General features: G+C 42.7%; 1 protein-coding gene and 1 pseudogene across 2 annotated transcripts in view; both read left to right on the top strand.

Moving 5' to 3' along the window:
• ANK3 (ankyrin 3) overlaps positions 1 to 26,613 on the top strand; it is a gene marked incomplete at its 3' end in the record, with an annotated part of 355,068 nt that overhangs the window by 138,218 nt on the left and 190,237 nt on the right. The window lies entirely within an intron of this gene.
• Positions 3,953 to 12,891, top strand: LOC309370612 (heterochromatin protein 1-binding protein 3 pseudogene; annotated as a pseudogene). Its single transcript has 3 exons — positions 3,953 to 4,691; positions 10,757 to 10,892; positions 12,776 to 12,891. The product of its transcript is annotated as a heterochromatin protein 1-binding protein 3 pseudogene (transcript).

Genomic DNA, 26,613 nt, shown 5'->3' on the forward strand with positions numbered 1-26,613 from the left:
AACAAATGTTTTGAGAAACATTTGAATGTTTAGTAAATGCTCGTCTCAAAAATGTACAACACCAAAGCTTGCAGAAAAGCATTTTGAGAAGGGTTCTTGGAAGCGAATTTTTGTTTGTTTGTTCTTGCATATTAAGTAATTGCAATAGTGTGAAAACACTTCCAAAAGGGGTGCTGAAATTTTTGAAAAACCGAATGAGGATCCAGCAAAAAAACAAATAAAACCATCATGTTTTCAGAAGCCTTAGGTTCAAACTAACAAAATAGCCACACAGCTCTAATTATGTGCAGCTACGTTTCTTTGTGGAGGAAGGAAGGAAATTTAATCCATTTAGAAAGGCTGCAAAGACAGCCGTTGTGCCAAAGGCTTGATGCAGTGCACTGAGCCAGCCCTTGTCAATTCTGGCTCTTAGTGCCAGGCATCTAGTTGTCTCTCTAGTGGCTTTTTTTTTTTGAAGACAACTGGTCCAAGAGGAGAGGATGTAACCAGCAGCAACCACCCCTTGAGGATGCTGCCAGGCAGAGGTTGATGATAGAAGCCATTTTGTACAGAGCTTGTTTCATGTGTGTTAATAGTTCCCCATATGCCTTTTGTACTGCTGCTTTTTTTTTGTCTGTGTGTATGTCTGATGCTTCACTGTCTCTCCAGCATTAATGGAAAGAAGCTAAAGTTGTTAATCAGGAACTCGAGCAGACACTGAAACACTTAATTGAACTGAATCCCTTTTGCTCATTGTTGTCAAAGCTTGTGGTTTCGAGAACCCCTTTGCTTCATTTCACCCACACAGATTTGATCTGGAGACCCCGCAGAGTGTTTCGAAATTACATCTTGTAAGCTGTGTTTGATAGCAAATCTGCCTTTCTAAATTTGATGGGATTTTAAAAGCATGTGCTTTGCTGAGTGAGTCAACTACAACACAAATTTGTTGTAGTTGATGATATAATATGGATATTTCTTTTAATGCATCTGGCCATAATGTATACATTTTGTTTATTTTCACAATGCTTCTTAAAAATCTCTTCCTGTCCCTTGTTTTTGCAGTAATAGCTTGCGTCTCACTGGGTTTCTTGCTTTCTTTTTCATGTGATTTTACTTTGTGAGTAAAATAGTGGATTCATTTTGTTTTCTGTCTTACACAAGCTGATAGTTGTATATGTGTGAGCTGTGGCTGTTCACTAAACAAGCATTTCGGAATAAAGCCAGTGCTAAAATACAATCTCAGTGCTGTTAAAATAAACTCTGTTTTTGTAGCTTTAGATGAAGAAATCAGACAGGAAGACCTACAAAAAAATCTCTGTTAGTTCAAGCCCTGGATGTAACTTGCTGTTTACGGTTTAAATACACCGTAAAAAAACAAAACCATTTTGAGAAGTAAGGCAATTTTGCCACCTAGTGGCTAGTTAGACGCATGCCAACAAAGCATGAACCTACTTGGTAGTATGGAAAGTATTTTTTTCTGTAATAAAACCTTAAGGTTCTGTGCTTTTAGAACAGCTAATTCTGTGCATGTCTACTCAGAGGTAGGTCCCATTGAGTTAAATGTGTCTTATTCCCAGGTGAGGGTGAATAGGATTGCAGTTTATAACACATACTCATATGAGATATTCTATGAAAATATAGATACCATTCAAAATGTAATGTTACCCTGTCACTGCAGAATTGCCCCACAATTCAGTGATATAATTGCAACCCACACCTATAGCGTTATTTAAAAGCTGTTTCATTGCTTGTCGAAGTGTCATGTTTTGCCTATAGAAAAATACATCACAACAAACTTACCGTATTTTTCGCTCTATAAGACGCACCAGACCACAAGACGCACCTAGTTTTTGGAGAGGGAAAACAAGAAAAAAAATATTCTGAATCTCAAAAGCCAGAACAGCAAGAAGGGTCGCTGCGCAGTGAAAGCAGCAATCCCTCTTGCTGTTCTGGCTTCTGGGATAGCTGCACAGCCTGCATTTGCTCCATAAGATGCACACACATTTCCCCTTACTTTTTGGGAGGGAAAAAGTGAGTCTTATAGAGCAAAAAATATGGTACTTCATATTGTGAGAAGAAGCTGCATCCATTCAGGAGTAAGAAGGGCCTCGGATGATGACCATAGGGTCTGGGTCGGTTCATACGGGAAGAGGCGATTCTTGAGGTATTGTGGTTTGAGCGTGTCTGACAAAAAATGAGGAGACCCATATTTACATTTCCACACAGCCACAGTGCAATCCTGGGCTAATCACTATATTTTAGCCGAACGGTAACCCACCTCACAGGGTGCTTGTGAAGGAGGCTCTTCTCTGTTGACCTCATCTCAGAGGTTAGATGGGTGGTGACTTGAGAAAGGGCTTTCTTGGTTGTGAAAACTCATGTATAGGATTCAGTTCTCAGAGGGGCTTACCTAAGCACCAAGGGTTTTATCCTGTGGGTTTTACTCAGAATAGACCCATTGAAATTTACGGGCATGGCTAACTTAGGTTACTTAATTCCGGCAGCTCTACTTTGAGTAAAACTTAGTTCTTCAGTGGGAAGCTTTCAATTCCCAATGGAAATGAATGAGAGTTGTGGTCGTGGTCTTCCCCCTTCTTGCTGAATTATGTGCCCCCCAACCCCCAGAGAGGAGACTTATTTTTTAAAAAAACACACAAAAAACACAAAACCATACATGGAAACATTAAAAGAAACTCGGCTTGTCACTTTTTGCTTTCTGCTTTAAAGTGGTAAAGAAGCATGTTCATAAAATCCATGTCTTGATGCCACAATGTGTGGAAGCCGTAGTTAAAAATGGGGAGGGAGCCTGGGAGGTTTTGCAGAATAAAACCCCCGGATGACCTCCTGTATGGGAGTAACTGAAGTAGAGTGGCACTGTAGCAGTGCAAAGTGCAAATACAGAGACCAGTGATAAACATATTTGGTGTTAACCAGGGACTCTCATTGGTTCAGGATGGCAGAACGGAGAAAGAGTTCTTAAAGCATTTTCTCACATGATGCTTAAACAGCTGAAATCAGTCCATATTGTGAGCGGCAGATTTACATTGGCTGCAACGTACATTAAATTTCTTCTCACCCATTTCCCATTCCACATTAACAACTCAGGCATAACACAAGCCAGTATGTGAGAAGCTTAGAGGTGCATTTTAAGCTTCATGTGTGAAAAATGCCTGAAGGGTTTTTTGGGTTGGTTTCCCCCCCCCCTTTCTTGCAGATACGAACTACCAGCATAGAGCAAGTGCCAGAATGACAAATTGAATTCTTGGATGAATTAGCCAGGGTATTTCCAAGAGGGAAGTATTCATACTGTAATGCCTCATTTGCAGGGGGGGGGGGACTGTCTTGAGTTTGGGCAGCAAGAAACACAGGGCTGCTGCTCAAATTGGGCAGGTCTGTGTCACGTTCTCCCCCTATGTAACTTACCATGCAACTTTCCCCATCTCTTGACATCATTTCTGTGGTGCAGTTTTGCTGCTCCCATTAGACAGTGATGTGCAATGGGAGCAAAGGTAGCAGAATGATGTTATGACACAGGGTAAGTGGTGCTACATGGTATGGAAAGGGAAAATTCCCTACCGGGATGCTATTTTGGATGACAGCCTCATGCAATGTCATGCCCATGTCATGAAAAGTGGGAATTGGTGCAAAGAGGAACTGGGGTTGCTGGAATGGAAAGAAAAACTGCATTGGAGTTGGAGGGAAAACTGCTGATTGTTTGGAAGCAGGTGGCTGCCGACCAAAGTATTGTGTAGACTGTAGAGTATTGTGGGTCCCATGGGGCTGACTAGGGTGGGGCTGATAAGATCTGCTGGAAGAGGATCCAGAGGCTGATGGTGAGGGGAGCATGAATAGAGAGTTGGGGTGGCCTTTGTTCCACTATTGCCAGACACCACAGAAGGGGATGGAGAATCATGTGAGCCAGTGCCTACCCCACCTCTGGAGAGTAAGGTCCCTGCAATCAGTGGGGTGACAGATGTCGCAGCTAGATCACCCTCACATCCCTGCCTGGGCTACCCTCTCTGCCAGCCAGCTAGCCAGAGCACAGAAGCAGACGCATATGGCGGCTTCCTCTCGTCCCAAGATGGATGCCATTTTGATTGAGGTGATCAATGCATGCTTAGTTAGTTGTGGCCATCTGGAAGTATATCATCTATAAGTGCCCTTCACTGGAGCTGGAGAGGAGGAACTACCTTCTCAAGAAGGCCCTTAAGAGGGAGCTAGAGGGAGGGATCATTCGGCAGGTGAAAGGAAAAGGAGCCCCTCAAAGCTTTGTGGTGGCCCCAAATTGAGGGAAAACGGCCCCCAAATCCAGGGACCAGAAGCGGAGCTCTTCTTCAGCATCCAGCCCAGAGCAGCAGGTGCAGCTGAAAGACACCCTCCCTTTGACCTTCACCCGCCGAAGGACACATCCTACAGCTTGATCAAGAAACAGGTTTTTCCAGTATTACCCAAAGCTGAAGGTGGACATCAGACCCCAGTTGCTGAAGAACACTCTGCAGAGAAGGGCTGGTTGGAGCAGAGGGAAAGGAGCTTCTGGAACTTTCCAGCTGAAGAGTAAGGTCCCCTTGAGAGCCAAAGAAGTGGGCAGCCTAGCACCAGGGGTAGCTGAACCAGAGGTGGATGGAGACTTGGAGGGACTGACTCAGTTTGTGCTTCTTGCCTGGGATAAGAACTGTGTGAATTATCCATCCTTTAAAAGTAGAGTGGGAGAGGTGTGTCAATTGTTGGGACGATGTCTTAGTTATCACCTTGTCATGACATCTGTTGTAGACTTACTGTACAAATCCTGTATCCTGGGGTTGTTGGTTTTTTAGGTAATGCTGTGAGCATGCACTGATTTCTTAAATAAAGTTTTTGGATTTCCTTGAGCTGGGAGTCCAAGTACTGCCTCTGGGGAGGCGGTTGGCAATCCAGAGCAAAGAGATTCTCTGCACCACAGTTCCCACTGTACCTCATTCCCAAAAGGAAACACTGGCTCTGGGGTGAGCACCTGGAACCCCTGGAATCTCACACCACTCAAATATTGGGGGTGGCATGCAACAATGTCATAGTTAGAAAGCAAGAAATAACAATCCATGTGTGATTACAGATATATCTGCCTGCCTGCCTGCCTGCCTGCCTGCCTGCCTGCCTGCCTGCCTGTATATTTAGCCACAACATCAACCGAAGGCAATTTATTTAGTAAATAAAGGGAAAATCTTATATTTTGTTGCTCTAATAAATGAGGACAGTGATTTTTAGCTGTATTTAAGTGATACATGCATCACTTTAATCTGATGCTTAATGTTTTAGTTTATTAAATATGCCCAGTGTAAATAACAACTCCCGTGCTTATCGCTTTTCATTTCTGAAAAGCAGTTGAGGCACTTCTGTGTCGTTACTGAATTATAGATTGCCTTGAAAAATGATGTGCCTGAATTAACTCTAACATAAGTATGCAGTTTTCTCAGGTTAATTTTGAGTTGCCCCAAATTGAAATGGCTCCTATGCATGTCAACAGGGTGATTTGGGGTAGTCGGCTTGCTCCTAACATCATTCTTTGCATGTCAAAGTCAGCTATCTTAGCTGGATGTCAGAGCAGGGCCTGTGTGGTCTCCATCTCAGGGTCCTTGAAGACAGACATGGAGACTGTGTGAATCATGATCACTGTGTTGGCAAGTTGTACCACAACAACCATCTGAATTTAGTGGAGCCATGAATGGAAATCAGATTAACTGGTACATTTAAATGATTCTGCATGGGTCCAATAGACATTAAAGTGCAATCGGTAGGTGTGCAAGAGCAATATGGATAGGATTTATGCAGCCTGTGTGTGTGTGTGTGTGTGTGTGTGTGTGTGAGAGAGAGAGAGAGAGAGAGAGAGAGAGAGAGAGAGAGAGAGAGTTCCACCACCCACAGCATGGTGCTCAGGTTCTGGTGTGAGATAAAAGTATTGCAAACGTCTCAGAACCAAGGGCTGGGTCACTATCAGGATCAACGTTTAAGTAAATAGGAAGTCACCCCAGAAGCCAAAACAACAACTGTCAATTTCAAGACAGGAAAGTCATCAAATATGAGGTGATTGGTTAGAAGGGTGTCAGAAGGGAGAATCAGAAGGGATGAAACTCTCCCAAGACACTTGGAGGTTATTTAAAATCACAGTAATGGACAACGGCAGTACTATTTTTCTAGAAAAAGAGGTGCCGGAACTCACCATGAACGCCTCCCTTGTTTTCTTGTAATGGCAATGGTGCCCACATGAGAGGTGCTGGAACTGAGTTCCAGTGAGTTCCGGCTGGAAAAAAGCCCTGGACAAGGGATTAAGGTAAGCATGGAGGACAGGCCTATCAATGACTATTGGTCATGATGATGCAATGGTACTTCCTGGTTCAGAGGAAACATGCGCTGAATAACTGGGTTTTCAAGCCCTGCTTGGGAACTCCCCAGGAGCATTGAAGGGCTCCTGCTGGATTACACGGACTGTTAGTCGGATCCATTTCAGCTCTTTTTATGTTGTTCATAATAGGCACTCTTAAATCATGGAACACAGAATGGGAGAACTATGAACAGAACGGCTATTACTGTTCTCATGCATGGCTGCCCAACCTATGAAACAGCCATAACGCCAGCAAACCCTGCCTGATTTCCCTGCTGCATTGGTTATATTAATCCTTTTATCTCATAGTTTGCATTCAGACATACTGGACAATAAAATAAAGGAACCATGGCAGTCTTAAGCTATTTGGGCCACTTGTCCTTCCATGTCATCGAGAGAAATGAGAGAAGAAAGAGCATCAGTAACTTAGCACACATCTCATTCACTCTGGGCGTCAGTCAGAATTGATTGCAATGATTTGCCTTGCATTAAAAAAAAATTGATTTGTTAAACCAAGGCAGGTCATTCCAGTCCATTGTAAATTAGTTGTATTGCAGACGCAAACTAATATATTGCAAACATCAAAGCAACAAAACCGGACCTCATCTGCCCCACCTGCAATGAAACGTATTTCCTGTATCGACCTCTACAGCCACAGCAGGCGCTGTAACTCTCCAGTGGCTTGACCCCAGAAGGCACACTTCCGTTGTCTCCTGAGACACACAGATGCCAATGACAACAACCAAAAAGAAGTGAAAATATACATCTAAAACCTTGGAAGATATACACCTGGGGAGAAGCAGTTTTAAATAAACAAATGATGTGCTTTTGTTCTAAACACTAGGAGAGCTTGCTCCTATTATAGAAACAAGAAGTTCCTATTCAAACTGGCTTTGTTAGCCACAGGCAATAATACATTATCAAATAACAGAGCAGTCAAAATCAACGCTCCATCAGGCTGGTGGGGATTTGGGTGGAGCGGAAGTGCTCCTTCACCTGCCCAGCTCCACCAGTCTCAGCTGGCAGCAGGAAGCCCATCTGGGAAAGAGTGCTGCAGTGCACCTGCCCAAACAGCTGGTGGGTAGAAGCCAGTGGAACCCCTCACCCCATGAAACAGGGCATTTTGGAAGCAGAAACTCAGGCCCCTCAGAGCTGGTGAGGCAAAGGAACTCCCTCCCCCTGCTCCATCCCCAACCCTGCCCTGGCCAATGTGATGCTGCAATGGGACTCAGCTATACAGCTGCAAAGAAAACGTTTAAAATGTGTTGTGAAGTGCAATATACAAATGTGGCACTAGATGGCGAAAGTGAGCTATGCAAAATTCAATGTATTTTCCAAAACTTTTTTTTTTAAAGCATTTTCACAGTGTTTATTATATGTGTGTAGATTCCACCTTGGTCACACTGCTTCATGAAGCCTCAATGCTACTGGCCAGAGGTTAGGATTGCAGCCTAAGTCAGTTAGAAGAGTCATGACTGCTGCAAGTGTCATCCACGATAGTCAAATAGTAAGGAATATATCATTCCCCGCCCGACCTCAAGATGTTCCATGTTCTTATTTCTGTCCCTTGAACTTCCTCCAGCTGGGGAGAAAGGAGCATCTCTCCCCATTGAATGCCACTGAAACCTCCATATTGTCTCACTTCCCAAACTCCATCTAAATATGTTAATTGTTTGAGTTTCCAATTTATTTCAGGCTGATGGAAGGGAGTAGCATTTGTCAAGGGATGTATGATATCCTTGCCACACTGTGGAAATTCGTGTAAACTAACACAGCATAATAATACTAATAACAGCAACCCATAGTCCCAGATGCTGTTTCATATCCATCCAGTCTTTGGCTAAGAACCACTTTTGTTGGTGCTTAGTACAGAGACTTGGGCTCTAGAGATTCCTTTTATGCTCCGCATGAAGGTTCTGCAGTATTACACATGAAGGAGCTTCTAAGCCAACATCCATATTTAATGCAACACATCCGTTTTTTAATTGTGCTTAGCTTTCTTTGTCTAGTCTTAACCACATTGGGAGGTTGTCCCTCGCATGTGCCTGGTAAGCAATTTATTTCACGACTCTCACGGTGCTGCCCGACAGTATTTATAGGTAACAATCAATCACTTTTCAACAGGCAAGTCCCCACTGTGATGATATAATACAGCTCCATGTCACATAGACCAATCAGATCAGAACCTCTGGAGGTTTTGAGGCGCAGAGAAGAAAGTATTGCCAGCAATACTCAGCAGAAGAAGGCCAGAAAAAACCTCAGTTTCTGCATATTTTGCTCTGCAAGATTATTATTATTATTTAAGATAACAAAATGCACTATAGAATTTTATGGCTATGTAACGATTGACGATGGCTCTGACTATTGTGTGGAAGCAGTTTGTACCAAGACCATTATTTTATTTTATTTTTATATTTCTTAGACATGGGCACAGTCCATCTTTCTTCAGAAGCTTTATGAACAGAGCAGGCGTAGTCTTTCCTGTGCCCCCGGCTTAGGTTTATTCCAAAATGAGTACCCAGCACTGCATTAGAGCTTGGATATGTGTTCTATTTGCCACAGTGATGTTGCCAAAAAGGGAATCTCTATGGACATCCCCATAAGATTTAGAAGCACCTTTAAAAAAATTTTCTCTTGATTGCCTTACTCAGAAAGGCCACAAGATGGTAGTGCTCCAAATTTTCTTGAGAATACAAAGTGTGAAATGCAGTGAATCATTTCAGAAGTGTCTCTTCAGCTGCTGGATGAGATGAGAAGGAAAGGAAACATAGCTTGGCATCTTGTTCAAAATGCTCCTTTTTTCTTTTTTAATTCTGTGCAGTGGGGTTGCTTTGCCGTCAAGGCTGCTCCTCACACTGATGAGACAGTAGCAACTGACTAGTTTACTTACATGTAAGAGGATACTCACAATCGTTAACGAATGACTCCTGCATATTGAAGCAAAGAGCAAATATACACAACTACTTGGCATTTCAGAAGGTTATTTTCTTTTCTTTTTTTGATTTTTTGAAAAGTTTTTATTGTTAAAATAATTCAGCATTAATACACACATATTGCGAATATACAAATATACATTTCATACAATCCTTAAAAATATCCAAACATACCTACATTCAGTCCCACAGATAATTCTTTTCCCCATCACCATCCACCACCCCTCACCCCACCTTTGTGTTAGACTTCCAATCTACTCAATTGCAATTTCTTTCTACTTCTATTACTTTCTTTCACACACCTTTAACCTAATTTCATGCTTCTTTTTCTATTACACATCGTTATCCATCTTATTTAGTATTTCAGTATTTAAAACGGAACTTGTTTATTCTAATAGGAGTTCTCATTTTTCAATATGGTTTTGCAAGTATCCTTTAAACACCTTCCAATCCCTGTGTATCTTCTCTTTTGAGATCCTTCCAATTTCTCCCATTGTTTTGGATATATTGTAGTACTCCAATAATTTGGCAAGCCACTCTATTTTTGTCGGTATAATACCACTTTTCCAATTTTTCGCAATCAATCAGAAGGTTATTTTCTAGGTCACAATCATACTGGATTATCATGGTCAGACCTTAATGAGTCATCTATCTATCTATCTATCTATCTATCTATCTATCTAATCTATCTTCTTCTCCAAAGCAACACTTCAAATCCATAACGTCCAAGGAAACAACTCTTCCCACTTCTACAGTCACGGTGTCTTGCCCATAAAGGCAAGTGGTGCAGGGCACCAGGGTGCCATTTTCTAGAGGGCGTTAGGGAAGAGGCGGAGGCTGGACGTGACACTTCCCAGCATCAGCTTGCTGCCCTCGCCTGCCTCCGCCATGCTGCACCGAAGCAGCATGCGTCCAGAGCCTCCACCTGCCATAGCCACTGCGGCACAGGTGCCAGGGAAGAGGCAGAGGCTGGGTGCAGCACAGCACCTTGCAGCTCCTCGCCCTCGCCCACCTCACTGAAGCAGCGCCCAGAGCCTCTGCCTCTTCCCCACCGGAGGAGCCACCCTCCAGCTGCTGCCCGCCTCTTCCAGCCCCGCAAAGCTGCCAGCAGGGCCGTAAAAAGGCCGGCAACTCTGGGAAATGGGAGGGGGGACACCGGAGGGATTTTTGCACCACGGCGCTGGATATACTTAAGACGGCCCTGTCTACAGTTCTGTACTAAGGACCCTTCCAGATGTTTGGAGAGAACATACGGCTTTGTGCATGTTCCATAAGATCCTGCTGAAATCTTCCAACTTTATATTGCAACTCTTCTGGGGTTCTTGCTTTTCCGCCTCTTGGTTCTAGTTGTGCAAGCGAGTCCCTCCAGGTAGCAATAATGTGATAGTAATGGGGAAGAATCGCAGAACAAATAAAGTAGAGTGGTTTGTAGATGGTCCATTATATAGGTCCTAATGCACTGTGTTATTGTGTTGGTGATGTGCTGCAGAATGCACCCTCAAAAAATGAAATGAAAGAAAACCCTCACCAGTCTGCAGAAGCCTTCAGTGTTTTGACTGGTGTTGATATGGCGGCTTTGTACTATGTTACCTCTGGCAGTAAAAGATTATGCACTGACAGTACAGGTAGGTCATCTAATATTTTGCAAGAGCAGAGTAGTCGCTGAGGGATCCCACAGTGGTTTTAATGGTTCTTTGGTTGTTCTCTTTTTACACCATACAGTCACTGAGGCTACAGTTTGAAGTGGAAGACTGGCACCGAGGCTAGGGGTTCTTTAGTTGTATTTCCCTTCATACTGTTTTTCCCCCTGCTGAATCTCACATAAAAAACCCAGCTGGTTTTATCCCCTCTGTGGCAGACCCTCTAAGTGTCCCTGTTTTCCAGGGGTAGTCCTGGATTTACAGAAGCCGTCCCGGTTTCTGATTTGATCCCAGGATGTCCCACTTTTCCTTAGGACGTCCCTATTTTCATCAGGGAAATGTTGGAGGGTATGGAGTTATCCAACCCCTGAGCCAAGGAGATAAGTAACTATACAACCTTTAGAAGACATCTGAAGGCAGCCCTGTATAGAGAAGATTTTAATGATTACTATTTTATTATAATTTTATGTATGTTGGAAGCTGCCCAAAGTGGCTGGGGCAACCCAGTCATATGGATGGGGTATTATTATTATTAATAGGACGTTCCTATTTTCAACTGAGAAATGTTGGAGGGTATGCTGTGGAACTACACACACTGTGTGGTTCTGCCCACTGCCCTCACTTATGCAGTCGACAAACTTGAAACACACGGCTCCAGAGAAAAAGCCCAGCTGAGCTCTTCTCTGTGGCATGTACATTTTGGAACCAGGTGCCTTGATCATGAGGGATTCCTTCATGCAGTCAACCAAACCTGGTAAAATAATAAGTGCTTAAAAGCCTCCTCCAAAGGGTGTTGGTGAATAGGGAATAGGGATTGATCGTTTTAACAGGCAATCAAAATGAATTCAAAATTTGTGTTGTGCATTTGCCATTAAGGATTCAGTTAAAGTGTACTCTGTGCAGTACTCTTGGCCATGCCTACTGCTTGGAAAGAAGGTTAGAAATACCTTCCAGACCCCAAGAGTGGGAAAAGGCTATATAGCTCAGTGGCAGAGCATCTGCTTTGCATGCCGAAGGTCACTGGTTCAATCCCCGGCATCTCTAGGTAGGGCTGCTGTGAACCCAGAGGAGCTGCTACCAGTTGGTTTAGACCAGTGTCTCCCAAACTTGGGTCTCCATCTTTTTTCCGACTACAATTCCCATCATCCCTGACCCCTGGTCTTGCTAGCTATGGATGATGGGAGTTGTAGTAAAAACAACAAAAACTGGAGACCCAAGTTTGGGAAACACTGGTGTAGACAATGCTGAGCTAGATTGACCAATGGTCTGACTCTGTATAAGACAGCTTCCTGTGATCCTAAGTGGATTCTGGCAGGGCCTTTTCTCTCACCACCCCATATAAGGAAATCTCCTCCTTGCTGAAATACGAGAGCCTTCGTTTCATCAGTTATTCAACTGAAAACAGACTAAACATCTGTTTAGTCAAGCATTCCCCTTAATTTGAACTTCCTAATCTAATTGTTTTAATTTTTCTTGTAACTGTTTTAATTGTTATGCTTTTTAATTGCCCTGTGGGGCTTTTTTTTTTGGTAAATTTTAATTATGGATATTTTTATTGTTTCGATGGAAGTGTTGTATTACCTACTTTAATTTTGTGTGGATTTTATAATTTTACATGCCATTTTGGATTTTATAATTTTACATGCCATTTTACATGCCAAACTTGCTTCCAATATTTTTAACATTAGTTGATCAGATACAAAAAGGTATCTTCTTGCTATTCTATGCATTAAATAGCCTAGAATTTAGTTGTCTTCCAGGTGAAGTGTTTGGGTGTAACTGAAACACACATTTCACCATGCAGTGTTGCTACAATAAAAGATAAAAAAACGCTGCCAATTTGCCTCCTTTTTTGCTTTTTTCTGCAGTTGACTGCCACTCAGGCTGGGAGCTTAAGCTCCCAGAGGCACTGGCAGTGTTGCTAAGAGCAGAATTACATATCGCACAATTGCACCAGGGCCCCAATGCTGATTCCATCTTCTGAGATCTGATTTGTATGTAAATACTCAGCAATCACCTCCAGGAAGAGAGAGATGGGAGGCTTCTTTTCATCAAAATCTTTTGAAGCATCCTCACCATGGAGTTTTAGCTGTACTGGGGTTTCCGGCCAGAAACTGGATTGGATTGGAAATGGTTTGCCTTAAAGATGAAGATTATTTGCACAGCTGGATTCATTCCCCTCTCCCAGTTTTCTTCTGTAACTAATTAAAATTATAATGAGGCTTAGACTCTTTAAAATACCAGTAGCATCATCCTGACCTCTAGATGCCGAATATTGCAGTGTGGCTTGTATGTTTGAGAGGTAATTATGCCCATATAAATCTCAACATGCTCCATTTAAAATTGCAAAAAGATTTAGGCAAAGTCATCTTCCATTTCTGAAGTCTGTGCTGGATGTGATCTTTCTTTCCCAACACCCTGCATAACCTGTGATTTTCCAAACCAAATGCAGCCTACCAGCCATGTAAGGTGACCCTGCAGCAGGTCAGTAAGCCGCCTGGTTTTGCTGCCTGCCTGGGACTGCAAACACAAGGTGGGGTTGTCAAGTTTCTGTCAGATTACAATGCATGACTAATAGGTTGTGTTCATCCTGGTAGGGTAACAAGTTGTGCATGGCTCTTCAAAGCTCTCTCTTTTTAAAGCATGCTAGTGACTGATACTGGGATGTGCGTGGCGCTGTGGGTTAAACCACAGAGCCTAGGACTTGTCGATCAGAATGTCGGCAGTTCGAATCCCCGTGACAAGGTGAGCTCCTGTTGCTTGGTCCCAGCTCCTGCCAACCTAGCAGTTCGAAAGCATGTCAAACTGCAAGTAGATAAATAGGTACTACTCTGGCGGGAAGGTAAACGGCGTTTCCATGCGCTGCTCTGGTTCGCCAGAAGTGACTTAGTCATGCTGGCCACATGACCTGGAAGCTGTACACCGGCTCCCTCGGCCAATAAAGCGAGATGAGCGCCGCAACCCAGAGTTGGCCACGACTGGACCTAATGGTCAGGGGTCCCTTTACCTTTACTAGTGACTGATAAACGCACCATCATAACAGAGCCGTAACTAGGAGGTGGTGAGGTGGGCTTCCTTCAGGGGCACAGGTGGGGGCCCGCTCAAAATCGGCTAATAAATATGTCTATAAATAAAAATATTGATTATTGTCTCATAAGAAAAGGTTTTAAATAGAGGGTGAATTGAATTGGGGGGGTGGGGGAGAGGCGGAAAGAAGAGCTAATTTATCAGTGGCTAGGGGGCGCAATCTGGACAGTTCTGCCGGGGCGCAAGATCACCCAGCTATGGCTCCACCATCTAAGCAACACCATCTCCGCCTCCAGGTGCATTTCATGCACAGAAATGCATGATATCAGCCTCAGGCGGGAGCTCCTTGTCACCAGAGGCAAAACTGCCAAACATTAAGCATGAGGACCCCCAGTGCTTGCCCCTTGTTCACAAAGTTTCTTCTCCCCTTGAAGAACATAGGAACCACCTGCTCCCCACGCTGCTTGCTAAAAGAGGAAAATGGCTTAGTTTTGCTTGTGGTGGTGGTGGTGGTGGAGAATATGTTGGCACAGTGATCTATCACAGGACAAACCTTTCCCCTCTCTTCTTCTCTCTTTTGCCCATCATGCCTGTTGCAAAGAAGAGAGCTTTGGAGCAAGGAAAGAAAGGTTCTTCTCCAACATCCCTGCCATATATCTGCCAATTCAAACCACTTTTAGAAATCCAGCAACAGGAGCTGTCCTTAAACACATAGGTTTTGGGTAGAGCTGGAGTGTGACAAAAATTCTGCCTTTATCTAAGTGGTAGCACAGAACTGCTTATTCTTGTATTAAAGGAGAATTTTATATGCCAAATCTAGTTTTAAATAAATATCAAGATTTGGGGTAATTCAGCAGAAAGAAGGGAAAACTAAAGAAAATTGCAACAGACATTTAACTCTCACAGTGCCATTAAACGTCAAAATAATCTGCGCCATCAAATTGAATAGTCACTTCTGCTTAGTGGTATCTATAAATGCATTTGAAAGATGATAGTGCATCCAGAAATATTTCATTTTCTGTTTGTGTTCCACAATCATCTTTGGAAAGCAAAATGTTCTGCAGTTTTATATTTGAATACTGATGATATGTGGTTTAATTGTTAGCCACTTTGAGTACCCTTGTGTGCATGCAGGAACATATAAATTCATGCACCACATATATACTGGAATCACCAACATGGTGCTTGGGGTTGCAGTGGTTTCTCTTGTTCTCTTGACACCCACAAAATATCTGAGACTTCCCCATCTCCCATTGCCCCCTTAGTCATGATGTAGTTCCCTTTTTCTCTCTTGAAAAGTGCATAGGGCTGAAGGACAGAAGTGGCCAATGGGGGCAATGATCAAAGGACTCACCTAAAAACCCAATTGTGCCCATGCACCTAGAAAGGGTAGCAAACCTTGTATATGTATACATTGGGGATAAGGTAACTTGAGTGGTTAATGTACATAACAGCTGGCCATTGTACACATTCACCTTGCCTCATGGAGAACGTGCTTGTAATCTGTCCATGTAGAGGGAATTGGAGCTTTGTCAGGGTCAAATCCAAAAGTGAGAATTCTGGAATTGATATTGAATGCAAGGGGGACTAAAGCTGTATGCAGAATCATCGAAATACCTTTACATATTTATACACTGGAAAAGGCTGTGTTCATTACTTTCCAGGTGAACATAAATGTGTCTGGCCTAACCATCCCACTTCGTTTCCTGTCCTACTGGCTGTGTTCCTAGCAAACCCAGGCCTAACCTGGAAGCTTCATTCAGGAAGAGGTGCCTAGTGGGAGGCAAGCTACCCTGGCAGATGATGTCTTGGCAAGCATCCCTTGTGGTATGCAGGGGGGTGTAGGACATGTTCATTATCACAGTCTGTGGGGCAGTGGCAAAGTCTTGCAGACTCAAGAGCACACCTTTAGAAATGGGGGACATTTTTCAGCTGTATTCCCTTTGGGGCATAACAGTGGAGGGCAAATGCCAGGGGTGTGCAGAGCAGTGACTGTAGATTTCGTGTTTGTTCAGCTAATTTCTACACAGACTCACACACTTCTCTCTCCTCTCCCTCCATTCATGCGAGATGCATTAGCAAACTTTAAGGACCACATCCCTGCTGAACAAAAGGGCTAAGAACAGGTCTGAAACAGAACCAGATAAGAGTTGGTTGAGAAGGCTGCATTTGTCCTCCAGACAGGATATTCTTCATCCCTGGCCTAGACAATACACCTGTAACACACACAGGGATTCCTCTGCAGGCAAATCAATTTAGAAAGGGTGTCTTGGTGGTGGGGCTTTACAAAGAACTGCTAGAATAACACAGGGAGTAGCTATATCGGTGAACCTCAAAGCAATTCACCTTGCTTAAGACTGGTAGCCAAGATGATGTTGACTTTTTCTCTATTTGGACTAAATACATGAGAAGAGAAGACTCCCTGGAAAAGACCCTGATGTTGAGAAAGATTGAGGCCACAAGGAGAAGGGGACAACAGAGGATGAGATGGTTGGACAGTGTTCTCGAAGCTACCAACATGAGTTTGACCAAACTGCAGGAGGCAGTGGAAGTCAGGCGTGCTCTGGTCCATGGGGTCACAAAGAGTCGGACACGACTTAAAAAGTAAACAACAACAAAACATTTATTTGAAATCTGGGCATTGTTTTTTCCCTGTTAGCTGTTGGGCTGGGTAGAAACAGAGCTTGTCCAAAAAGAAAAAGAAAGAGTGAAAGAAAGACATTTCTAAAGGGTAAGCAATAAACCTTGGCCTTTGTTCAACACTGAGCACACAGAGGCTTTCCGGCAACAAATCTCTCAGTGACTGAGCATCCAATCATTCTGAGTCACCTCTAAAGAGAGACTTACTGTAGATTGCTGTGTTGTGTTAATACTTTTCTGTATGTTGCTTCAGAAGGACAGTAGCAGCATATGATTTCCCCTACCCACCCCTAAAAAGAGTGAGAAAGGAAAGACTAAGCAGACCTTAACAGAAAAGCTCTCTCTCTCTCTCTCTCTCTCTCTCTCTCTCTCTCTCTCTCTGTGTGTGTGTGTGTGTGTGTGTGTGTGTGTGTTGTGTTGTTGCAGAGCCTTGCCTCTCACAGTGGATGACATAATTTTGTTCTTAGCTGTTCTGCAAACTGCTTCCGGTTTTTCAATAGCTTCCTTGGCCTCAGGAAAATTATTCCAGATGGGGTCTCGAGCATTGAGAAAACTGATGGTGTGATTATGGAGTTGTGGGTACGATAATCTCTGTGTTGTATCATTAGTTTTTGTTTAGTTTCACCTGTACTGTACTCACCTAAAAATAAAATTCTGTTCATGGGCAATCCAAATTCTGCACCAATATCAGCTGAATCCTGCAGCCTGTATGGAGTGTGCCTGTTCATGTAGTTTCTTTTATTTTGTACTGTTTATTCTCATGTGCCAGAGTGGAGGAGAGAGACACACAGAACTGCATTCACTGGGTGAACTGAAGCAGGATTCTTAGCAGGGGTATTGTAAGAATAAATAGGGAAAAAATACATTGCAAATGACAGTACAAGCCACAGGAAAGCTCTCCTGAACATGCTCAGTCTGTAGAGCATGAGACACTTAATCTCAAGGTCATGGGTTCAAGCCCCACGTTGGGCCAAAGGGGGTTGGACTAGATGACCCTCATGGTCCTGTCAAAATCTACACTTCTATGATTCTCTTAGCCCCTCTGAAATTAATGGGAGCACCAAAAGAGGCCAAGTTTTAGAACCCTGCCCATCCAGAGCTTTGCCCTGCCTTTGCTTATGTCTGCTTCCTTCCCATTGAAGAGCATGGGAGATATTGCCATCAGATTCCCTGTGTATGGTTGAATGTGCAGCTCATCTCTGTTAAAATCTAACAGCAGCTCCATATGCATTTAGACTTATGAAAAAGACAAGTAGGCGCATAGTCAATCTTTGGAGAATGTGGTGGTGTTACAGTGGTACCTCAAGTTAAGTACTTAATTCGTTCCAGAGGTCTGTACTTAAGCTGAAACTGTTCTTAACCTGAAGCACCACTTTAGCTAATGGGTCCTTCTGCCGCCGCACCGCCGGAGCACGATTTCTGTTCTCATCCTGAAGCAAAGTTCTTAACCTGAAGCACTATTTCTGGGTTAGGGGAGTCTGTAACCTGAAGCGTATGTAACCTGAAGCGTATGTAACCCGAGGTACCACTGTACATGGGGAGGACCATTGCTTGGCCACATTGCTCCTGCACCACCTTTCAGTGCATGGAGGGGGGGGTCATGTAAAATCCCCCCTCCCAATTGCTTATTTCCATTAAAAGTGAAGCTGAACCATTTTGGATTTCTACCAGTTTTTGATTTGCAATTTTACAGGCTTCGGGGGGCGGGGGGCTGGCTAATGTTCTTTTGGGTCTGTGTTCTGGTGGTTGGGCATCCCAGGGTCTTTATTATTATATCCACTTATGCAGGAATTACCCCATAGGAGAAAAAATGTATATTTGCTTTGGAAATTACCTTTTGTTTTAATTAAACATTGTAAGAGATGGTTTTGAGCTGTGCCTCACTTTAAGTGTTCAACTTAACAAGCTCTCAAGGCACTTTTTGAAAAGTTTACTATTTAAGTGTAAATTCTCAGGTGTCCTGTCCCCCCCCCCACCTCTGAGCTAGTTGGCAGCTTATCCCTGCACTCCTGTCAAGTTCCAGGTCCCTTGCCAGGAATGTGTGCCACTTGATTTGAGAGTCCTTGGGGAAGCCAACCTCTCCCTCCGCTCCTCTGCCCCCGCTACCTAGGTCAGCCTGACAGCCAGCCAGCAACAGTGGCCTTCCAGGAAATACACAGCATGCCAGAATCTGGGATGCTGTGGACGTATACCTATGAATAGAAGGAGAACATAGGTAGGATGAGGCCACTCAGATCCACATCCATGCATGTTTCAAAAGGCTCCCTTCCTCCCACACAGTTGCCAACTTTTCAACTGGACTCTGTAGCCTGTCAGCCAGTTCTGTCGATTTGTTCCAACCATGGGTCATAACAAGATAAAAGAAGAGAGGTGTGCATTTCATTGTCTCGGGAATACTCAGCTGCACATCCATCTGAATATTTTTTGTTTGACCACGCACTTGAAATCCTTCCATTCTATATACAGTTATTCCTCACCCACTGCTGTGCATCTTGATTTATGCTGCTTTAGATCTAACATGGATGGGTGATTCCTTTCAATGTGAGCGCTTGAATTCCCCAGAATTTTAAAGGGGCTCCCATCCTGTTAAATAAATCTTAGGCTGCAATCCTATACCTAGGAGTCAGACCCATTGAATGTTGTGGGGCTTACTTCAGAGGAGATATGTGCATCATTGCATGGTCAGTCATTTAATTATGTAAGCATATTAATGGAAATAGGAGGGTGGATTTTACATGACTGTCTTAAACTTGCATACAAATAAGACAGTTTCCTTGAAGAAGAAGAAAATGCATTATTTATTTGCTTTTCGCCAATGTAGGTGCCATCTTTTAAAAAGCATTTTTGCTATGTCAAAGGAGAGCATGTATCTCGTCTAAGAAGGCACCTGCTCTGATTTAAGAAGTGTTCTGATTTAAAATAATAATTATTTTTAAATCTGTTACCCCAAATTAATCAGAGCACCCTTTGAATCAATCAAAGTGCTTTCATCAATTTCAGCAGGGATTTCACACACACGTTAATCGCATATTTGCAACCATAAAAGGTGGAAAGCTGCCTTTTGAAAACAAAGTTGAAATTCACATAGCATTGAGTTCCAAATGGATACGTCAGAAGCCTGTGGCTAAATAATACATTTTTGTGCTTCCCCAGAATCACAGTCCTAACCATAGACTTTTTGATCAGAGTTGGTGACAAACTGGATTGCTCTGCTCAAAAATGTTAACTTTTGAAGTTATATATGAAAAGTATTGAATATAAGGCACAGCCTTCAAGGTCAATAGAGGACTGCAAAAAATTTGAAACTAATTCTTCTTATACAAAACAGCATCTTGCTATAATGGAAGGTGGAGAGAGTAATGCATAAAATTTGTCTTCAGAAAGGAAAACTAGATTGTGATGACAGGATCTAAGATGGAAAAGACCTATTAGGTCATCTTTTCTATTGCTCTGACAAGGGAGGATTGTTCTGTTCAGTGCATTTTTGAGTTTTTTAGCCAGTTCACTTCCAAATGTCTCAAGCAATGAGCTGTTCCTTGCAATACAATGCTTAAATGCAAAGCTACCATGAGAGGAAAAAGCTCTTCAATGTTCTTGAGTGCCATGAGGCAAAACCAGAATTAAAATCTTATTAAACCACATTCATTTTCTGGTCCTTACTCAAACATTCTTCTAATATCCATATACAGTGGTACCTCAGGTTAAGAACTTAATTCGTTCTGGAGGTCTGTTCTTAACCTGAAACTGTTCTTAACCTGAGGTACCACTTTAGCTAATGGGGCCTCCTGTTGCTGCTGCGCCACCACTGCGTGATTTCTGTTCTCATCCTGAAGCAAAGTTCTTAACCCAAGGTACTATTTCTGGGTTAGCGTAGTCTGTAACCTGAAGTGTCTGTAACCTGAAGCATCTGTAAGCTGAGGTACCACTGTATTGCAGTTAAATCTTATAAGAAATCTTATTTTACATTCCTAAGATCTGATATTTTTATATGCAAATCCAATTGCCATAGCCGGATGTGCTTTAAAACCTGCACGACTACAGTATAAACAGATTGGGTTGCCCTCCTAGATCCTCCTTCAAGAGGAATAGCAGGACCTCAGTGTAGGAAAATGATTGCTTTTTTCTGCAAAGTACAGAAGGCAAAAGTGAAGAGGAATATATATGTGTGGCAGAGCTGAAAAGAATACCCACAGCCACAAATATATGCATTATTTTAAAACATCACCTTATCTTCTCATTTCACCATTTAATTTTGAAAGTGATTCCCCCCCCCCCCAAACTTTGAGTTTGAGCTTTGGAACATTTGTCTGTGTTTTGAAGTTCAAGTTCTTAAGGACCTCTTGGCACTCCCCCCCCCCCATTTTGGTGACTTGTTGGTTTCTTCTTATGAATATTTTGGCAGGCATTAAACATAAACTCTCATAAGCCACGGGCTGTCAATGATGAAATAGAATGTCATCAATAAATGCTTTTGTTGAATGCTATCACCTGCCTACCTCCCAGTGCTGTCAGATCTCAAATGCCATTGTGTGTCATCTATCCAATAGCAATTATCAAAATATCAAGCACTGGAACTTGATGACTGTAAGATATTGATATAGAACTAACTATGAAACCCTTTCAATGTGATCCTGGCTGTGTGGCAGCCTCTCTCTAGTTATATAGCCTTTGTATGTGAGAAGAGATGCTGGCTGCTGTGTGAAATACTCACCCGAATTCTCAGTACTCAGGTGGACGGACCATTTAGACATTGATTCAGTTATGCAGGAGCTAGTTATGGAAAATCAGATCCTGAACTTCTAGGTGTGGTTTGTGGCAAATATTTGAATATTGAGATGATACCTTGGTGGGGATATTTAGCATTCATGTTTTCAAAGGAGCTTTTGGGAGGGGTGTGTGAAATTATTTCAGCTCTGAGGCACAGTTCTTCTATTCACATTCATCTTGCAGCAATATTGGAGTTCTAACAAAATAGGTAATCTACTTTCATCAGTAGATGCTCCACATTATCATGCATTGATTATTTAAAATGTTTAGGATCCTCAAGTAACGTTATAGGTACTCCTTGGGGCATCTCCTTGGAACTGAAACGGTACACGTGGTCTTTAATGGATGCCTTCCGTAAACTAGCTGTACTACTTGGGATGGCCGCAAATCACATTTTGTTGGCATACTGAACGTTTAATGGGCAGAAATGACTAGCAGGACCACGGCGTCAGTTTGTACGTGTTTATTGCGGACGGGAGAACAAATCTGTACAAGTTCAACTGGCATGCAATGAGTGAAAAAGTCTAAGCTGGAATGAACTCTTCACATTGGGCTGAATGTAAGCTGAGTGCCCTACTTTAGTATGTCCTCTAAAGACAAGTGAATTAGGCACCATTTTCTGCAGTAGCAACAGGATGCTGTTTCTGGCTGGGAGAAGGGGTTGTTAGATGCATCGTAGTTACTCGCCTAGGTCTCTGCAAACTGAAATGCTATAGAATCTGATTCCATGTGACATGGTGCAAGACCCTGATCTTCTCAAGTAGTTCCTGTTGAAATCGAGTTTTGATGGAAGGTCCTTTTGAGTATTGGGACATCAGCCCTTCTATGTTATAAATTTATGAAAAAGGGGATGAAAAGGCATCATGCTTCCAGATGTCTTGCCCAAGCAACACACTCCTTAAATGAGCAGCTACATCAAGCTCTTGAATGGGGCAACATGCTGCAATTTGCTGGGCATATTAATATTGTTAATACATTGTATTTCATCTGGTATTTTTAGGCTTTGCCTCCCTTTGCTTTGTGTCTTTCCCGGGCTTTTGTTTGTTTTCTAAATTTGTATCCCATCTTATTTCTGAAGGCAGCTAATTTCTTTTTGGGAGGATATGGGGGGTTGGGAATCCCTCCAAAATCCACTAAAATAGAGGGTGGAAACAGGAGTAAAAGCAGCCAAGAAAATTCAGTTCTAATTTGGGGAGGACAGAGGCCAAAACTATAAAAGGAACTGGACACTATTAAAAAGTTTTCAAGAACAGTAGTGGCAATGCCAGGTGACAGACTCCCCCTCCCTCAGGTGCCAGTCTAGCTTGTAAGGTCTCTAAGCAATAATTTCAGCATCTTCCTTCTCTCTTCCACACAAGAGGGAATGTCTCATTGAGATCATATTTGTTGTGTCACATGCATGCAGCATCCAAAAATAAAAAGAATGCTTTTCCTCACAGAATTGTTATTTTCCTTATGCAGATTTGTGTAGCTTGTGCTCTTGACTTCAGAGATGATGTGGGTGGAAATTGGAGACTGGACTTTTTCTGACTTAAAGAGATCTCCTCCATTTTCCTTCTCAACAACATTCTGCTTCCATGAATGCTGTTTTTCACCAACCATTTCACCAGTTGATTTTACATTATTATTATTATTATTATTATTATTATTATTATTATTATTATTATCTGCTTTAGTTTTTATGTTGTTTGGTTTTTATATTGATTCTTAAGTGCTTTTATTATATTTTTCATAGCCTTGGGTTCTGACTTAATTTGAGAAGTAGGGTAGCCATTCTAGAAATAAATGAATTTGCCCCATGTCTTCATACACAGAACCACAGCTTTGTGTGAATGATTATTTAATCCAGAATAACTGCTATTCCTACATTGTTGAGGTGGGGTCATCTGTTACACTCTACATTGAATCATAAATTACTAGAATTGCCCGGTGTTGTAACATTTACTCACTGTATCATAATGGGTTTGGTATCTCCACCCCCATAATAAGCATGCACTGAAAAAGCTTTTTTTAAAAAAAAATTAAAAGTCTATTCTTACAATTACATTGTGAGGGAAACACACCAGTGGAACACACATGCATCCCCATTGTTACAAATTGGGGGGTGGGAGTAATCAGGGAGGAAGTAACAGGGAAGCGCCATTGGTACCCAATGAGATGAGTCATCACTGCTGTGCCAACCTTGTTTCCACATCAGTATACTTACATATTTTAATGCCCTGTGTTTAAAAACAACACTGCTCCCTTTAACTAGAATAGAGAACAGTTTGGACTTGAACCTTTCTCCTTGATGAGTTTGCATCATGCTTGCAGGGAAGGGGCGGGTGGAGGGGGTGGGGAGTTCAGGATTTTTTTAAAAAGTGAGAGCACACTACAAAAAAATAAAATCACCCCTCACTTTTGGCCTGAAATGGTACAGCCTATTATGTCAGCTCAAGATTCTACTCCAATGAGCAGATGAGCTGGTAGAAATGTTTTGTGGGCTCAGCTTACAAGGCTGCACCTAAGAATCCTTTTCTTGGGAAAGATGGATATGTAGTCAGCAAGTACACTGTGCACAAAATTATTTCAGGATAGATTGCTAAGTGCTAGGGAGCCTTGCCCTAGAACTGCTTTCAGAATGGACCGGGCATCCTTCAGAGGACTCATCACTGTCTCAAAAGCAGCACTCCCTGACCTTGAAGCATGATTGGAGCTTGTATGAAGAACCACTGTGGTAGTGACTTTGTGCCTGATTTACAGCACTGTGATGCAATTGTTTGCATATATCTTCCTTAGCTGCATTTTGTATGCTTCTGTTGTCTGGAGCTTAGACACCATCATCGTAGCTGACGGGGGAGGCTACTACATTTGATTTTGGGATTTTTTTTGGCTGCTGTCCCTGGCTCCTGCGTCATACCCAGATCCATTTGCTTTGGGTAGATTGACTTACTGATACTATTGCAGATAGAAGGATTCTCATACAGTGTTACTGTTTTCTGTTTATTGCTCATGAATAACAAATTGTACATGTTCCTGAATAAGTGACATGAACGTGGGCAAAAGATCGGTTGAGCTGAACCACAAGTAAATATGAAGCACTGTCATGGCTGGTGTATACACAAAGGGCAGAAAAGAACTGACTGGATCAAAGCAAAATTCTGTCTAGTCCAGAAGCCTTGTCTTAACTCTGGCCAGACAGCTGCCTCTGGAACCTCACAAGCAGGACATGAAAGTCCTAGAATCCAGTTTATTTAAAAAAAAATTAAAAGATTGGTATTCTGGGGTATTCTAATGTCACTTTATGTGTGTAAATTTAATGAAATTTCCCTCTACAAATGCATGCATTTGTTTGCCACTATTCCAGCCTGTTTAATAAATAAACTGGGCTTGCAGAACTTGTAGCCCGCCAAGCTGAACGCAGCCCCCCAGACACAGGTATCCAGCTGCGAAAAGAAAAGAACAGGTGGTTCATGAAGCTGAATTTCGCTTAGTGGGTTACAAGCTGAGTGGACCTAAAACGGAACCACAACTTGTGTAGACTTAAATGCCACCATTAATTTTGTACTGGAGTTTGTAAGAAGTCCAAAGTTTTGAATATTTAAAGCAAAATAAAAATAAAAATGAAGTGCTTTCTATCTAACATCTTACATGCTTCCATTCATTCATTCATTCATTCAAATAAATATATACATACATAATTTTATTTGTATGCCGCCTTTCCACAGTTAAAACTGTGCTCAAGGCAGCTTACAACAACACATCAAAAATAGTCATAAACAATAAATAAACCATTCAAACATACACAACCAAACTGAACAATTTCCATCTAAATCACAAGAAGATCTAAAATACAGTCGTACCTCGGGTTAAATATGCTTCGAGTTGAGCGCGTTCCAGTTGCTCTCCTTGGCAACCCGGAAGTAACGGAGCGCGTTACTTCTGGGTTTCGCTGCTTGCACATGCGCAGACGCTCAAAATGACATCACGCGCACGCGCAGAAACAACGAAAAGCAACGCGCATGCACGCAGATGCGCCGTCGCTAGTTACGTTTACCTCTAGATGCGAACGGGGCTCCGGAACACCCCACAGCAACAACCACCCTCAAAGCACCCCAGCCCAAGTATCTATTCAGCAGCCTCCATTTTTGTCGCTGGAGTCAGTCAAAGCCACACCCTCGCAGTCTAGGTAGAAAAGGCCTGCAAGGCAGGGAGCAGTCCTTCCAGGACTCACAGCCAATGTGGTCTCTTGAGTGTAATAATTAGGTCAGAGGAGCTGCTTTCCATTCTGTTTTTGTCAGAGTAGGCGTAGAGCTGCATAGCGCAAATTCATTATTTACACATCTTACCTGTCTTGGAAGTGATGCAAGAGCAAACTTCAGACATTTCTGGAATGTCGGCTCCAATAATATTATGCAGTTGTTAAAGGGTGTTCCATTTTGATTCTTTACCCCATCCTCACTAATAAATATTAATGATGTGAAGTACAATAACAACAAAGTTAGTTCTTTTCTATAAAAATAGGTGACACCCATGAGGTGTATACTTCTAAAGTACAAATGCAACAAATTCGTGTTTACAAAGACTTGTATCATACAGGGTTGTTCATTGGGAGTCTGCCCTGGAGCCAGAAGCAGTGTGTTAAGTGTACCTAGAGTGTACATAGTGGTGCCCAGTGCCTTCCATCAGCTTTGGCTGATGGCCCAGCTGTGCCCTTATCTGGACCGGGATAGCCCAACTTCTCTCATCTAAACTCTGGTAGCCTCTAGATTAGATTACTGCAACATGTTATACAGTGGTACCTCGGGTTAAGAAATTAATTCGTTCCAGACGTCTGTTCTTAACCTGAAACTGTTCTTAACCTGAAGCGCCACTTTAGCTAATGGGGCCTCTCACTGCCGCCGCGCTGCCAGAGCACGATTTCTGTTCTCAACCTGAAGCAAAGTTCTTAAGCCGAGGTACTATTTCTGGGTTAGCGAAGTCTGTAACCTGAAGTGTCTGTAACTTGGAGCATCTGTAACCTGAGGTACCACTGTACAGAATGCAGCAGCCAGGCTGCCCACCAGGGCAGGATTTTGTTGGCAGCTGTCTGTCTTGAAAGACAATGGGGTGCCCTTATGACGTACCCACCACACAACTGAATAATGTACCACACTCTCTGTTGGGGAGTGGGGCACCCACCACCCACCCATAAATTTTAAGAGGCAAGCCTTTGTGGGGGACAATGTTCCTCACTCTGAGGTGAGGAGGCAGACAGGCAGGGATGTGGGATCCTCTTTTAAAACCCTTCTTT

Source organism: Podarcis melisellensis, assembly GCF_964234715.1.
Source record: "Podarcis melisellensis genome assembly, chromosome: 5".
Classification (NCBI taxonomy): Eukaryota; Metazoa; Chordata; class Lepidosauria; order Squamata; family Lacertidae; genus Podarcis; species Podarcis melisellensis.